The sequence below is a fragment of the Rhincodon typus genome, chromosome 24, assembly GCF_021869965.1.
Source record: "Rhincodon typus isolate 14 chromosome 24, sRhiTyp1.1, whole genome shotgun sequence".
Classification (NCBI taxonomy): domain Eukaryota; kingdom Metazoa; phylum Chordata; class Chondrichthyes; order Orectolobiformes; family Rhincodontidae; genus Rhincodon; species Rhincodon typus.
This window is the reverse complement of record NC_063355.1, coordinates 6,768,558-6,786,042: the sequence shown is the minus strand read 5'-3', so window position 1 is coordinate 6,786,042 and position 17,485 is coordinate 6,768,558. Positions and strand designations below refer to the sequence as shown.

General features: G+C 41.2%; 1 pseudogene; it reads left to right on the top strand.

Annotated features, from left to right (window-relative positions):
- The first annotated feature begins 3,636 nt into the window (after positions 1 to 3,636).
- On the top strand, positions 3,637 to 7,578 carry LOC109920669 (annotated as a pseudogene).
- The last annotated feature ends 9,907 nt before the right edge of the window (positions 7,579 to 17,485 follow it).

The following is a 17,485-nucleotide window of genomic DNA, read 5'->3' as shown; positions in this document are numbered from 1 at the left end:
CCATCCCCCTATAGCCCACCTAATCTACACCTCCCTGAACACTACGGGCAATTTAGCGTGGCCAATCCACCTAACCTGCACACCTTTGGACTGTGGGAGGAAACCGGAGCACCCAGAGGAAACCCACGCAGACACGGGGAGAATGTGCAAACTCCACACAGACAGTCACCCGAGGCTGGAATCAAACCAGGATCCCTGGCGCTGTGAGGCAGCAGTGCTAACCACTGTGCCACCGTGCTGCCCAAAATGAAACCATCTTTCCTTCTTCCCCACAGAAGTCTGATACCTACGACACAAGTGTTGTATCTTCACCAGTTTGGCAACTAATTTCGAAGTTCTTAGTGCTGCTCCTGGCATGGTCTCATCATTGAGCCCTGGTGATTTTACTGACCTTGTAGTTATGGTAGAGTGAGACGTTTGCAGTGCAATGAGGTGATGGATTGGTGTTGAATGTAATTCTTGCTGCCAATTGCCCACAATGCTTCTTGGCTGCCATATTTTGAGTTGCTAGATCTGTTCCTAATTTATCTCATCATCACTGTGGTAGTTCTACACAACCAGGTGGAACATACTCTCAGCTTGAAGATAGGTTTTCATTTCCAGAAGAACTGTGAAGTTATCACTTCTATTATCATGAGCAGATTCACCCAGAACAAATAGATTGATGAACTAGATTTTCCTTCTTGCTGGTTTTCTCTCCACCTGTCATTGGCCCAGTCTGACAGATAAATTATATAGGACTCAGCCAGCTCAGTCTGTAGTAGTGGATGGGAACCACTCTTCATAATGGACTTTGGAATCCCACACCAGAGAACACTCCGAGCCCTTGCTAAATTCAATGCTTCTTCCAAGTGGTATTTAACATGCAGGAGTACTGATTCCTCAACTGATGGAGGAGGTGGATGATAACAAGCAGGGGATATCATTCCTTTTGTTTTTATAACTGGAACTTTTTCCTTATGTTATACTACATGAATAAATGATTCAGCTTGACTAAATAAAATGACTTCCACCTTCCTTCCTGCCTTTCACTTCTTGTGTTAGTTGAAACCTTTCCACGAAAGTTTTGCTGAAATATTTTGATTATTATTGTTTGTCTCTGTGTTAAATAAATCTTATTTTAACAGTCAGAAAGGAAAGATCAGATAACTGTTATTGAGCACCTAGGCCCAGAATTTTCCCAGCCCAGTAGACGTAAAAAATGTATTAAAAAATCAACCGATCTAGGTTGACGAATCATTTATTGTGTATGATATTTCGGGATTCACAAAGCGAAATATCAGTAAATTAATTACAGCTCCTCTCATTTTTAATAAAACTCACATGACTGCAATTTGCTTTAGAAATCGAACGTATTTTGTGGAAAATGACTGAAAGGAAACTTGAAACGTACAAATCATATTTTTCAATTGTCCAAATCATGACAAATTAATAGCGATCGCACCCAACCGTTGACGAAAGGATAATGATAACTGTAGTGTATTCTGCTGCTGGACAATTCACATGAAAAGATCTACTAATCTCTCGTTGCTGCATCTAGAGGTTGGAATGGATTCAAGCTATGTCAGTTTCTTTTTGTTAACAGTGATTGGATGTATTTTCAGCTGCCGATGTTTTTGTTTAAATAAAATAACTGTGAAATTTTATTTTTTGTTAGAACATTGATGCGCAAGAAAAATACCGCAGAAGCCTAAATCAGCTGATTCACAGGAAGTGAACAGGACATCAGGAATGTTTCATCCTGCTGCATTAGACTTAAATTTCAGATATTTCCTTTGACTGTGCAATTCTTTGTAGGTTCAGGCATTTTTGACACGACTGTTTAAATAATAGCAGTAAAGACGTGAGCAGGGGTACTAAAGAGTATTTAAAGGATTAAAAGAGTATGACAGCATTTTGCATTGCGCAATGCCTCTTTTGGCTTACAGCAGGTTGATCAGAATCGGGCTGTTCGCCTTAACGATGAATCCGCCCGGAACGTCAAGGAACTTGTGTGACACAGTCCGCAACTAAGGGAAACAAACTGAGCCGTTTTGTTAGGAAGCCTTTGGTTTTGGACAATCCTATTAGGAAATAGCCATGAGAAGGTTTGCACATTTTCCTATTTCAAGTATTTATCTTAGCTTTTCAGAACTTATTATCGCATTTGTGTCCACCACTGTTTCAGGCAAGGCATGCAATGTTATGAAAAATAAATGTTGCATAGAGTTATTTGTTTCCATCGTCACAATTCTTTTACGCATAGCATCTAATCAGTCTCCTCTGTCATTGGGAACAGTTTATTCTTATTTCCTCTCTAAGCCAGCTTCTTCGCTTTCCACAGCCGGATCAAATCACCCCTCAACAATCTCTGCTCGGAGAATACCAATTTCCGACATTCTCATCGCTCCATGGTACCGAAGTCTTTCATGTCTGATATCACTCAAGTGAATGAGCGTCCTGTGCATCTTAACCGAGGCCTTGTCATTTTTCTCAAAGTGTGGTGACCAGGATTAGCCACGATATTTTAGCCAGGTCGTGGTCAGCCTCTTATAGACCTTGTGCTCGACTTCCTTGCTTTTGCAAACACTGCTGATAATAAAGCTATGGATATGATACGTGTTTTTAACAGCTTGTTCAACTAGTCCCGTCACCTATAGCGGTTCTTGTAGTGTGGTGGTAGGCAGTGTCTCCACCTCTGAGCCAGGAGACCCAAGTTCAAGTCCCACCTGCTCCAGAAGCGTATAATAATTTTGCTGAACAAATTGATCTGAGAAGTCTACAGTTGGCTTCCAATGTTTAAATCACGCCCTCCCATTCCTCCTACACCAAGGAATCGTTTGACACCTCTCTGCGTTAAGTGTAGATATTTTTCCTAATCAACCTGTTCAGACATGGCTTGACACACATCAGGGATAGTTAGGAATTGAACCCAGGCCTACTAGTGCAAAAATAGGGGCACTACCCTTGCACCATAAGAATCCCCATTCCTGCGTTAAGTATAAACTGTACTAATTTCTCTATCCTGACGCAAGCATTGTAATTTCAATTCGGGCAAAGTGTAACAAACCTCCAAATAATGTAATGTCAAAATGTTTAATTATTCAAACCAAATTATGTGATGTTTTTATTGAATAAAGTAGTAAACGTTGTGTGGTATAAATTACCTTAAAAATTCACTTGAAACTAATCTTTCCTAAATGCCATTAACATCTTCAAACTCTATAAAAATACTTCATTGTAAAGGTAATGTATCTGAATATAATTTCATCTTATATTCTGTCAGGATGTAGTTGAATTTCTAAGTATTGGTTTCGAAGTTTAATACGAAGGTTGTCTTGGCGTATTGTATAGCTAGGACAACATTGCCTTCAGTGGAAGTTTTCCCTAAACCTTCCGTGTAAAAGGAAAGATCAACTGATCGTGCTTTTTGTTTAAAAACTGACTTCTTCGTACTGTTTAGGCAGTTAGAAACGTCAGAACGATATTGCGTTTTTACTCAATCCAATGTCTCCTGGCTCTTTTCAAATCCTATGACTTGGATCAATGGTCGATTGGAGTTTGTAACGCCAACCCATATTTGCATAATGGAGAACCACGTGGCAATCTGCCCTCTTTCTGAACATTGACAAGACAAGGCGACCTTGGTAAGCGTCAATGCCTTCTGCCTGCAAACCTGCCGGACTCTCTGAATTCAGGATATCCCAATGGGTGTGTGTCATCTCAACTCTGCTCATCGCCACAGTCTGTAAGTTCTCAAGATGTCATTGTAGATAAGGTTTTGTTGCATAGAGAAACACCATATCAATTAGATGAATACCATGTTCTAATATTGCTCTATCTGTTACAGGTTCAAACGCGCAGATTACATTAACTCAACCGAAATCGGCATCCATCGCACCAAGAGCCGGTTAAAATAAGTTGTAGCGTGTCAGGTGGAAATTTGGGAAACGCTGACATAGGATGGTACCAGCAGAAACCTGAGTCTGCTCCTCGATTCGTACTCTATCATGATCTTAACCGTGATAGCAAAGGCTCCGGGATCCCTGATCGATTCTCTGGCAGGAATCAATCGTCAACAAACGCCGCGTATTTGACTACCAGCGGAGTTTAGCTGGAGGACGACGCCGATTATTATTGTGGCTGGTGGCAGAGCAGTGCTTTTTACTTCGGTGGAGGGACCGAACTGACTGATCTGAGTAAGTAACATTTGCTTCATTCACTCTGAACAACGGATTTTGTTTTTCCTTTATCCAACATATAGTCAGAAATATTACTAATTGCTTCATTCATGTTACAATACCAGGTACACGAAACAATTTGGTGCTGTGGACTGTAACCAACTTTTTATACAATGGCCTATTAAATATAGGAAGCAAACATTTTCAAAACATAAAGAAAGAACAGGTTTTGTTCTCTGATTAGTTTAACAATAGTGAACAATGATTCAACAGGTATAATTACCATAATTTGAAAAACAACCTGGAAGTACTTCACTCAATAATAACAAAAAAAAAGAAATGCGGATGCCGGAACCAGAAACAAAAACAGAAGTTGCTGGAGAATTCAGCAGGAGGGAAAGCAGAGTTAATGTTTCGGGTCCAGTGTGTCTTCTTCAGAACTCATGGTGATCGTGCAAAAGGAGAGATAGAAACAGATAGAGAGAAATAGAAAAACAGAGACCCAGGGCGATAGATAAAAAAGAAGGGAAAACATGGACACGTCTCTTAATTCCTGATGCATTTGAGAGATATTAATATGAAATCGAGTGCAGTGATCACTAAAAGCTTCTTTAATATTCAAAGGTAGTACCAAAGAATTCAGATCAAGCATTCGGGAATACAAAAACAGAAATTGCTAGAGAAACTCACCGGGTCTGGCAACATCTCTGGAGATAGAAAGCAGAGTTAACGTTTCGAGTCCAGTGGCCCTTCTTCAGAATCCCAACTCTGTTTTCTTTCCAGCTGCCACATCAGCTGAGTTTCTCCAGCAATTTCTGTATTTCCCCCTTATGCTTCAGATCTCCAGCGACCGTAGTTGTTTGTTTTATTCGAGAATACGTAGTCTTCTGATTGTTTCTAGGAGAAAACTTTCCTCTGCATGCCTCGTGTAACGAATTATTTGACCTGGATTGATTCTTGATTTATTTACACATGGCTCATTTGCTCCTGAATTCAACGTCATCAACTGCCTTTCGTAAAAATAAAATGAGATTTAAAAGTGGACGGTAATCAGTCTTTAATAGGGTGTTTGAAATATCTAACGGCGCTAAATTTGAGGAAGAATGTCAAGATCAATACTTATCCTACAACCAATGCCAGCATGGCAGACCATCGGGTCATAATCGAGTCGCAATTCATAGGAACTTGACTTGCCATAATTGGTCGCCAAACATCTTAAGTTACCACAATGATTATAATTTTAAAAGCACCCAATCTGCCCAGAGGCAATTCTCAGAGGCCATGAGAGGCGATATATAAATGCAAGCGTTTTTATTTTCTTCCTTAAATCTCGCCAAAGCGAAATAGACATTCTATTCCTTTGGGTTTGTCATGTCAATGTGCGGATAGAGATGTGATGCAGTTAATCAGAATCAAAATACATTTCCAACAATTTTAAATAATACGTCCGAACCATAGTAGGCGCACTGAAACGGTAGTGCCGCATATTTTCCCCTCCTTATCGTTAATATTGTCATATTATTCAAGCTAAAGGGAGTTTTACTGCTCTGTTTGTATGTTTTGTCCTCGAGCTCTTTTGCAAGGGCATGTTAGTCAATGCTTGCAGGTAAACTTCAGAATTGAAACATTGAGTTGCTATTGTTAATCTCAATTTTTTCCTTCTGTGGGAATATTTCTTATCTCTATATAATGAAATGTGTGATTGTTTGTTAAGGAAGGAGTTTCACTGTCGGCTATGGAGAATATCGATTTTAGTTTTGTTTGATAGACGTTGACGTGCTTAGTAGCAGGCTCGAAGGGTCGAATGGCCCATCTCTGCTCCTATTTCTATGTTGCTATGCTGTCAAATCGATAGTAAAGTGTGACCACTGCCGAAACCTGCGCCAACAACATGGATTACTATTGACCCAAATCTTAACTAGACCAATCTTTATCAACACTGTGGCTTTAATAGCCAGTCGGAAGCTGGCAATTTTGTGATGAGTAAATCAGCCTCTGACTTCCAAAAAGCTTATCTACCGTCTGAAAGGCACAGGTCAAGAACGTGACGGAATACTCTCTAGTTGCCTCGATGGGTGCAGCTCCAACAACACTCAAGAAGCTTGGCACCATCCAGGACAAAGCAGCCCCGTGTTACCTTAAAAGTTCAGTGTCCAACAGTGGTAGCATGAAATATTTTTTCACGGCACCTGCCGAACCCATGTTCTCTACGACCGACCTCCCACAAGGGCAGTGGATATATTGTAGATCCATCATCCGCAAATTCCCCCCAACTGTTCTGATTTGTAACGATACCGCTGCTCCTTCATCGTCACTGGTTCAAATGCATGCGGCTCCATTTTAACAGCACTGCGGACGCTGCGGAGTTCTGCACAACACATGGACAGCCGTGAGTCAAGAACATTAAGAGACTAGCAACAAATACATTGTCAGTAACGCTCACATCCTGCAAAAGAATCGAAAGAAGCTAAGCGTCTGGCAAATCGATCCATAAACTGCGATTAAATCCATTCATCCTCGCCAAGGTTGAGGGCAACATGAGGAAAGAGTTTATATTTATGTAGCGCCTTCTCCCGGCCTCGGAGAGTTGTCTCGTGGCAGCATTTGGCAGCAAAGTTGGGTGCAGCAAGATCCCACACATTACCACGTTATCACGACCAATATTTTAATGACATTCGTTGCGTGATAAATATTGTTCTGGACACTCGTTTTCGAAATATGGCCATTGCGCTTTTTTTGTGTGTTGATTTAATCCTCTATAGTACTTTCTACCCCAGCACTTGGAGTGGGACTTCAGCGCTCACTACCTGATTCAGAGATGTGAGCGCTACTGCCCGGTAAGGAGTTTCATTATACCTGAGTGTGATATGTGTGGTACGAATGCGCTGATTTTTATAAAAAAAAATCACAATCCGTTTCATTACAGCCCGGGAAGCGACTCGCCCTTCGGTATCACTTCTCCCGCCATTGCCTGAGCAGATCTCCGCAGAAAACAAGGCGACCCTGGTGTGTTTGGTGAATAATTTCTTCCCTGGCTCGGTGGAGGTTTCATGGAGTGTGGACGGCCAGACCACGGACAGTGCTGTCCAGACAACTCGAGCGGTGCGGGACGCCGACCAGACTTACAGCGTGAGCAGTTACCTGACTCTGACCGCCTCCCAGTGGAACTCACACGAAGTCTACACCTGCAGCGTTACACAGGAGTCTCTTGGATCTCAGCTCAAGCAAAGTATCAAGAGATCAGGCTGCGAGTGAAAGCACAGGATGAGACGACTTGCTGCAAGCTGTTATCCACAGCATTTACGCGTGAAGACGGGTTTAGTTATTCGCATACAGTTATTTCATTTGTTACGCGTCTGGCCCATGATAGTGACTTATATATATTCACATCATGGAAGGAACGTCTATCTTTGTAAATGCGACATGGAAGCATTTGTATAATAAATGATGCTGTTCATTTATGAGAAGCATTATCTTTTGTAAGTGTGCACCTGTGGATAACAATTGAATTTAATACGGATGGTTATTTTTTTTTAAATAGTTATGTGAATGTATTGCCCTATTGAATCTTATATTTAGCATCATTCCACTTTCCCGACTGTCTCCCTTAGCAACCTCTCCACCCCAACACCTTTAACTCCCCTATACATCAAAAATCTAACAATATACAGACTCCATCGCATTTCTGTAATTAGTTTGCACAAGTGGAAATATGGAATATTTTAAAAATCCTAGCCCTTGTTTTTACACACAATTACGTTTAAGGTCACTTTTGTTTAAAAAAGAAATAACTTAAGAAACGTGCTTGCAGCTCACACTTTTCACTTCAATCCAAAGTGATATATCTTAGCATTTACAAACTCTACACAGAAAGTTCATACAATAGAGCGCACTTAACACCTATATATTTTCGTAATTTGCTGCTTTAAATCATATTAACCACCAAAATGAAATTAATTACTTGGTGCTGCATTTTCTTAGGTGGATTAGTAGAGATTTTTACTTTACGTTAATTCGGAGGTGGGATTGGTCCAAAAAGTGGAAAGCCGAAATATTTCCGATTTTTTGACGTCTGCAAAGAAAGGAAGGAGTAACTTGTGTTTGTAGAAGTATCAGCGGATTAGCTGTCTGCCTATGGCTTGTATTGAAATGACTGCCATTTCTCAGAAATTGGACAATGGCTGGAAAATACCTTGCCCCTGAAATGGCTCCCTAATTTGAATTTGAATTTCTGTCTTTCCTGCGTGGAATGCACTAATGTTGAAAGGAATGCGGTTTTTCATTTGTGCAGCATGCCTGGTATCACGATTATTCCAAAATTCCAAGGGTAATGCATAAGCGAGGCTTGGAGAAAATAATTCATCGTATTTCCAGACAGCAGCTGAAAATGCTTCTGCCTGCATTTCATGCTACCTTTCAGGTTGAACAGTGTAAGACTTTCTATCCCTGTGTAGTGTCAAGCTTTTGTCGCAATTAACAGTAATTTCTGCATTAACCACTGCGCTCGACACTATCAATATTGTATCCCATTCAAGGAGTGCCTCATCGGAAATTCATAGTAACTTTCAGGCGCTACTGGTCAAAGTGGCATAATTTCCGGGAGGGGACAAGTGCGAAAAGGGAAAGCTATCGCGGGATACAGATTCAAAGTTTAAGGGATATGCTCCTGATACCGTGACCGCCAGCGATAGGGCGAAGGAAGTGCGGGATGCACAAAAGCCCTGATTTGAAGAACACAGAACCCTCGACCTATAATCTCTACCAACTTCGCAAAATCGTACTTGCAACTTCATACTTGCACAAAAATATAAGAATACAAGTAGGATTTGACGTTGGCTATACAGTGCCTCCAGGGTGCTTCACTCCAAATAATAAGATCATGCCTGATCTTTCTCATCAAATTAACTTTTCAATCTGATTTCCATATCCCTTGATTCTCCTAATATCCTAAAAAAATTCCAATGGTTTTAGATGCGAAGACATCAAACTCAGTGCACGGCTGCCTGTTGGGATAGAGAATTGCAAGCAGTCCAAACTGTGTGAATTAATTTCTTCTTACTAACCTTCGATTTTCAGTACCCTTTCTTCAGACCGTAAACCTTTAGTTCTAGACCCACCAATAGGGAGAAACAATGTTGCAGCCTCCACACTGTAATGACCTCTAAGAAGGCTTTACATTTCAATAACTTTGTCTCTCATTTCCATAAAGTTCAAGATATGTAGGTCCATTCGACTCAGTCTCTCCCCATAACACAAGCTCTTCATCCAAGAAATCAGTCCAGGTGGACGTTTTTAATCCCTGCCAAGTCAAGTGTACATTAGGCAGGAATATTAAAACTGTAAGTTGTACTCCAGATATGTTCTTACCAAAGCACTAAATAATTGTAGAAAATTTCTTTGTTCCTATACTGCAACCCTGTGTTTGTGCTTTATACAGGTTCAGAATAACTTATTTGCTTTTGCAATCTATGCCTGTTTTTTAGTCCAGGATCCTGAATGTCTTGATAACTTGTTTTCCAACCAGTCTACCAGCTTTAATACTTTGTGTGCACTCACAGATCCTTCTGCTCCCGCGTCCCTTTTAGAATTGTATCTTTTATAATGCACTGCCTCTATTCATTTCTCTTACCAAATATGTCACCACGCATCTGTCTACATTAATTTTAATCCATCCTATGTCTGTCCATTCTACCACTGTCCATCTCCTTTTGTGGTCGGTTACTCCCATCAGTTTACAATACGCTCAACTTTTGTTTCTAAAGCAATGAAACTATGGCGTGCAAACCTATTTTAGTTCACAAATGAAGAGACACAGCAGTTCCAAAACTGACAACTGAGGAACGCCATCACCCACCTTGCTTCAGATGGAACAAGAACCGTTCAGCATCATTCTCCACTTCTGTCAGTCAGCCAACTTTGTATCCACCCATAACACATCCCCTTTTATACCGTAGGTTTTAATTTGCTGATACACCCGCTATATCGAACTTTAGCAGATGTGTTTTTGAAATCTATATATAGTACAACAACCATATTACCCTGATGAACCCGCTGAACTGGATTATGTCTGCCCATTGGCGATGGCCTGCAGACACGAAGATTGGAAAATGGTGTGGTAAGGTGTTAGAAGTACCCAATATCTTCCAGCTGCCCAAGGCATTTTCCAACAGCGGTGAAGTTGGCAAATGGCCATTCGAGCCATTTGATTGACTTAGCTGCGGGGTCATTTTGCATGCATTAGGTGAGTTTGTGGGTACAAGTGGAAATCACCCAGAGAAATGTGACAGCCTCCTTGTATTTTCCAGGAGTGGGGTCCTCCTTCATGGATGACCTGCCCTTCAAAGTCACCTCATTCCCCACATTCCAATGAAATATCTGATGCTACGCTAGTATTCATCTCTGATTTCAAATTGTCTCATCCTCACCTCTTTCTCGTTGACACTTCTGTTCAATAAATTCAATAAATATCTGGAATTAAGAGTCTAATGATGACCATGAATCCATTGTTGATTGTTGGAAAAACCCATCTGGTTCACTAATGTCCTTTAGGGAAAGAAACTGTCATCTTTACCTGGTCTGGCCTACATGTGACTCCAGACCCACAGCAATATGGTTGACTCTTAACTCAGGGATGACCAATAAATGCTGGCCTAGCCAGCGATGCCCTGCATCCCGTGAATGAATGGGAAAACAAAATCTGTAAGTCATTTCTTTTAACTCTGGCTTATTCCTTGGTCATTTTCATGCTTAGCCTAAATGATTTATTTGCTGTTCCCTAAGTGCTTCCATATTGACATCCTTTGATCCACTTCACCAATCTCATTCTCAGCTGTATCATTGGTCTGGAACCATCTTGACATAGAAAATACCCTAAAATGCACATCAGAAATTGTTCCCCCTTTCTGTCCTATCCATTTTGGCCATCCAACACATAGGATCATTAAAAAATTGCATAATAACTGCTCAATAGTTTTGTGCCTGTCATTAGTTTACTAACAATTTTGCTTCTCTATATCCTTTGCACTAGCTTGTAGGGCCTATGGGATGCACTTGGTACAGTAAAGGTACCTAGTAACATAATGTTACCTCTATAGTTCTTTAAATCTAACCAGATAGATTCTGTCCTTGAGCTCACTGGGATGCTTTATTGGCCCAGCAGACTGATAGTTTCCTTAATCAATGCCATCTCCCCTCCTCCATGCCCCTTCAACATCTTTCCTGAACACTTTGAATCTAGGAATATTTAGTAATCAATGTTGCACTACTTCCAACTGGGTACATGTTAGAATTGCAGAACACCAAATTATTCAATACATTCCATGCGTTCACATACATCAATTGTAAATCTCTATTAGACATTACTATATTTACTCTTAGCCTAACTCCACCTAATGACTTATTATTTCTTCCTCGACTTCTTTCTGTCTTTTCCAAACCTATATGTACTTGATTTTCCATTGTAATATTAACTTCTCATTCATACCCCTATGTCTAGTTAGTTTTAACTCTCCCCAGTAGCAAACCACCTCTCAAGAACAATGGCTTTTTAAGATATCCAGCCCCTTGAGGTCCAATATCCACCAAAATTGAGACTAATTGCCCAAAAGTCTAAAGCCCTTCCTCTGAATTTATATTTCCAATCATGTATTCATCTGCTTTATCCTCCTCTTCCTACATTCACTAACGTGTGGCATTGGGAGATTAGTACATTCGTCTGCTTGATAGTCTTCTTCCTAGCTTACTAAAATCTGCTTGCATGACCTCCTTCATCTTTCTACTTTGTGTTTTGCTTGGTACTGGAATAGACCAGGTCTCTGGACTGTCTATCTGTCCCAAACCCTTTCAGTGCACTCTGCAGATGCTCAATGATCTCATTAACCTCGCAACCAGAAAACATTAGGATCCCTATCACTTTCCTTTTCCAATTTTACTACCATTTCTCGGCCTATAATAACACCATGGAGTTTTCTCTAGTTTCACTTATTCCATGAATGATTGGTCATGATTACAACTGAATACTATCTGGAGAGGGAGATGCACTCAGGGAGATCTCATACTCCCTGCTTCGTCCTGCAACTCTGTCTAGTGATCAACATTTACCTCTCTGTGTGCACATCCTTGTGCTGAACATATGTTCTATTAATCAAATATGCAGTCTTGCAGATGCACTGCAATGTCACCACTTTTTAAACCTATGATACAAGATTAATGTGGCTGGCAAGGCCAACAACTTTTGCTCATCACTAATGACTGCTAATAAGGTAATGGTGAAAAAAGTTCTTGAATTGCCGCTGTCCATCTGGCAGAGGGACACTTGCAAAGCCGTTAAGGAGCCAACAACAGTGAAGGAACAGCAATATGTTCCAACTCAGAATGGCGTATGAATTGTAGAAAAACTTGAGTGTAATGGTGTTCCCATGCATCCACTGCCCATGTGCCCGGTAAAGTTTGAGATATGAAATTTGGTGCCAAAGCAGATTTGTCATTTTGCTGCAGTGTATCATGAATATATTATACACTGCTACCACTGTGCATCAGTGGTGGAGGGAATAAATATTTAGGAGGGCGGATGGAGTGCTAATCAGTAGGGTTGCTTTGTCCTTGATTGTGTTGAGTTTCCTGGTTGTCATTTGAGTAGCACTCATTCTGCTATGTGGAGACTATTCCATCACACTTCAAACTTCAACCTTACAGATGGTGACAAGCTTTGATCAATGAGGAGGTGAACATTTGATCTGCCCTTGTTATGACAATACTTATATGGTGAGTCCAGTTAAGCTTCTGTTCAATTGCAACATCCAGTGGGTTGATAGTGGGGAATACAACAATGGATATAATGCTTAACATTAAGGGGAAATGATTAGATTCTCTCCTATTGGTGATGGTGACTGGTGGAAATTGCTTTGGGAAAATGTTATTTACTGCTTATCCATTCAAGCTTCAATATTGCCCAGAACTTTTTACATATGGTCAAGGGCAGGTTCACTATCTTCCCAGCACTAAACATTGCACTTGGTGATGTAATTGCCACTCTGCTAGCGTAGTCTAGTAATCCAGAGACGGAAGTTAATACTCTGGGGACAAGGATTGAAATCCTACATTGGCATCTGGTGAAATTTAAATTTAATTAATAATTCTGGAATTAAAAATTAGTGTTAGAAACGGTTTCATGAAGGAAGCAAAACATCTTAAAAACTTAGCTCGTTCACAAATGATCTTTAGGGGAGAAGATCTACTACCCTTATTGATCATTCCTACAGGCAATTCCAGAACTGGAGCAATATGATTAACTTTAACGGCCCTCTGAAATATGGCGAAAAGCCAATCATTTGTGATAAGGCTACAAGGATCTATTGCGCAGCAAACTGCTACACAAAAATTGAAAAGTAATAAAACTGAATAGACTACACAGCATTTGGCTAGGCATCCAAAACAAAATGACATACAATTCACAACAACTCTGCAATGTCAGCCTTATGACCACTAGAGGAATTACGCTATAACTGTAAGATCTGCTTTAAAGACTGGTCAAGCAAAAGTACCAACCACCACCACTATTACTCCTGGGCCTGTTCTGTCCCAGCAGCAGGACATATTGATAGGTGTGGTGGCACAGTGGTATACATTTGAGAAGGAGATACTCGGGATGTTCTAACATATTGACTGTGAACCCCATTAAGACGCATAACGTCAGATGGACAATGAAAGTTCCAGCTGACTACTGTCTACCATACTCCCTTGGCTGTGGAATCAATACCCTTATATGTTAAACAGCACTCGGAAAGAAGCAGTGAAGGTAGCAAGGCCACAGCATGTTTTCTGGCTGGCTGACTTCAAAATCCTTCAAGTGGCTTCGTAGAACCACTACTGACAAAGCTGGCCGAGTGCCAGCCTGAACCTACGGCATATGGAAAGGAAGGCAACAGGAAGAAAAATCTACTTCACTGTACTCTCACCAATCTACGTGTCACTGATACATTTGTTCATGAAACAGCTGGTAGGAGTGATCGTCAGATGGCCATTGTGGAGACAATGTCACATATTTACACTGAGAATGTAGAGTAACGTGTTGCGTCCAGTACGCTAAATTGGATGAAAGAAATCACTTTAAATCAGAATTATAATGAAGGAGAGTGCTGTGGAAATTGCATCGAAGTGTGATGTGAAAAGTAATTACAGATCTGAGGGCCTTGATGGCTGAAGGGTTGGCTGCCGGTAGTGGAAGAAGTGTAGGTAGAAAAGAAGTTTATTGAGCTTTCTGTACAATAGAATTTGAGATTCACGTTGCTATTGTCAGCACGTCCTGAAATGCTCTCGGTAACCGATGGGGGAAAGCTCACTGTTTCCATTTGCTCTCATACATTTATACATTCATGGTACGAACAAACCTGTTAGCTTTCCACTTTTGACTTTTGTTGAAGTTATTAATGGCTGCTTATGTGATTAGCGAAAATCAAATTTCTTGATATGCTGGTATAAAAAGTCGCCTAAATAATGAATAATTGCCGACCTGAATTTTGCAACCAGCGGGGAAAAGTATTTGCCATTCATGTGCTTACAGCTGCAGGCAGAGAACTTTTGCAAACATTTGGTTGTATGTCGATACAGCACGCGGACTCTATGAGGATCTATGATACGTTTTGAGCAGGAAAGGACATTATATCTCTTCATTCAATCAAAGTGCCGAGTCTCTATTGAAACACAGGAAGGAATTTTACCGACATTTTATTTAGTGAAAGAGGAGACCTTCTGAGTATAATGGGTCTTCGAAATTAATCTTGTGGAGTTAACCCAATTAAAAAGCCACCTGCAGGATCGGAGGCCATTTAAGAGTTGGATGACAGGTCCAAAGCTTAAATGAGTGTGATGTATTTAACGGGATATTGGCAGCGCTCACTGTGGTATCACTAGGCATTGTGGGTTTCTCATGTCAGGTGTGAAAAGCGAATAAGATAATAGAAGGGGAAGGGCTTATTCATGAACGTGTATGTTAAAATGAGTTTGAAAGGTCAGAAATCACACGACACCAAGTTATAGTCCAACAGTTTTATTTGAAAACACAAGCTTTTGGAGCGTAGTGCCTTCGTCAGGTGATGTGAGAAAGAAACACACAGAATACAAAATTTAAAAGTAAAAATTCAAAGGGTCACACAACTGATGAGGATCTATTAAACAAACCTAAGATGCTGTTAAATCTTTACTCAGTTAGAAGGTTTTAATTGATTAATATGTATCTGTAAATCCCCGAATTTGTTTCAAATCGCCGTCCTGAGAGATCTAAAAGTTTTATCGGTGGAAAGAAGAGGTGACATTTTAGGTCAGATAATGCATGTTAGGTGTGAGGCCTTGTTTAGAATTTGTTTGTGTTTTGGTTTGGAGTCAAACTGGTTTTATTTCTAAAGTAGGAATTTATAAAACGCCACATTGATTTACTGTCTATAAACTGTGTGCTTTTTGAACAAAATAGAATGTATCTGCAAATACAAATTCATCCCATAGATTTGTGTGTGCGTGTGTGTGTGTGTGTGTGTGTGTGTGTGTGTTTGTGTGTGGGAGAGAGAGAGTGAGCGTGTGTGTGAGAGGGAGAGAGCGTAATTGCGCGTGTATGTGTGTGATTTAAGGGGTAGAGAGGTAGTATGCGTGTGTGGGAGCGAGAGAGGGAGGGACAGAGAGAGATTGTGTGCGTGTGTGTGTGTGTGTGTGTGTGTGTGTGTGTGTGTGTGTGGTGTGTGTGTGTGCGTGTGCGAGAGAGAGAGAGGGAAGGGAAGAGAGAGAGCGTGTGTGTGTGTGTGAGGGGGAGAGAGCGAATGAGTGTGTGAATGTGAAGAGGGAGTATGTGTGTGCGCGTGTGGGAGAAAGAGAGAAAGTGTATGTGTGTGTGTTTTAAGAGGGAGGGAGAGAGCGAGTGAGTGCGTGACTGTGAAGGAGGAGAAAGAGTGTGTGTGTTTGTGTGTGTGTGTCCTTCCCCCCCGCACCCACACACACCCACACCCACCCACTCACCCACACACACACACTCCTCACACACACACACTCTGTCTCTCCAATCGCCCCCACACGCACACCCACACACACATAGAGACACACACACACACACTTTCTCCCTTACACACAAACACATTTTCTCTCTCTCTCCCACACACGCACACACATACAAACACACATTCCCTCCCCACTCCCTTCTCTCACACACATACATTCTCTCTCTCCTCTTTCACACTCATGCACTCACTCTCTCTTTCCCCCTCACACACATACACACACACTTTCTGTCTCTCACTCTCACACAGACAATCCTGATTACTCACACACTCACCCTCTCCTTCCCCCCTCACGCGCACACTCTCTCTCCCCCTCACACACGCACTCACTCTCTCTCTCCCCCCCCACCTCCCTCTCTCTCTCTCTCTCTCTCTCTCTCACACACACACACACACACACACACAGAGACAATCTCTCTATCTCTCCCTCCCTCCCTCTCTCTCTCTCACAGAGTTTTATGCTCTGAATGCTTCGCTAGTTATAACACTCAGTAGACACTGGTCCAGCAGGGTTCAGGTGAAGCCCACCCCAATGATACAGACCAACTTGTTTCAATACATTTGCCGGTGCCCCATGACCTGGGCCGCACTTCTCCCACACCAGACTTTGAGCAATATATTAATCTCTCTCATCTTATGTACGCTACATCATGTGCTTAGGCAATATCCAGAGATTATTACCTTTATTTATTTTAAACAATTGTTTTCTAACTTAGTGTCTGGATCTTCATCCCCACACCGCCCCCGCTCCCCAACACATATTCTCTCTCTCTCTCTCACATACACACACATACACTCGCTCTCTCTCTCTCCCCTCTCACACACAAACAGTCATCTCTCTCTCCCTCTCTCTCTCACACACACACACACTCACCCACTTTCTCTCTCTCTCCCTCTCTCTCTCTCACACACACACGCACACACACACTCTCTCTCTCTCACACACACACACACACACACACACGCACAAATCTATGGGGTGAATTTGTATTTGCAGATACATTCTATTTTGTTTCAAACAGCACACAGTTTATAGACAGTCAGTCAATGTGGTGTTTTATAAATTCCTACTTTAGAAATAAAACCAGTCTGACTCCAAACCAAAACACAAACAGATCCTAAACAAGACCTCAAACTAGCATGCATTGTCTGGCCTAAAATGTCACCTCTTTAGTTCTCTCAGGGTAGTGATTTGAAAGAAATTCGGGGATTTACATATACAAATTAATCAATTAAAACCTTCTAACTGATAGAAGATTTAACGGCATGTTAGGCTTGTTTAAT